This window comes from Berghia stephanieae, chromosome 8, assembly GCF_034508935.2.
Source record: "Berghia stephanieae isolate SIO BIC M18660-M18661 chromosome 8, UCSD_Bste_1.3, whole genome shotgun sequence".
NCBI classification, from domain to species: Eukaryota; Metazoa; Mollusca; class Gastropoda; order Nudibranchia; family Aeolidiidae; genus Berghia; species Berghia stephanieae.
Window position 1 is genome coordinate 8518404 of NC_088367.1, and position 644 is coordinate 8519047.

Below are 644 nucleotides of genomic sequence, written 5' to 3' on the forward strand. Positions count from 1 at the left end.
CTAACAAAGGACTGAGGTCAACACCGGGTGTAGTCGAAAGTTGTTTTTTTTTCTGACCCCCCTATCTACGCAGCAGTTAATGGGTAGCTGGGTCTGTTAGATCTGGTGGAAAGTACTTTGCGATAGACTAGCTTCCTAATAAAAAGGATAGCAAGCAGTTATCTGTTTCACGCTTTAGAAACCGGGATAAACTCCGGTTCCATTGGCCTAATAATAATAATAGCTCTAAAGGACTACAATTGTTACATTGCATCTTTGTGAGCGGCAGAGGGGAGGGGCTGTTTTTATTGAGAGCCGGTTAGCCTTAAAATTACACGTAAGTAGATGACCTTTATTTATACACACACACACAGAGATATATATATATATATATATATATATATATATATATATATATATATATATATATATATATATATATATACATATATTTATATATATATACACACGCACACACAAACACATACACACACATATACACAAACACAAACACACACACACATACATACATACATACACACACACACACACACACACACCTTGTCATTGAACCATCAGGGACTTTCTCACCGCCCATTCGAAACTATTACAATAACAATACTGCCAAACTTTGAAAAAAAAACATATTTAAACATTTGGCCAGA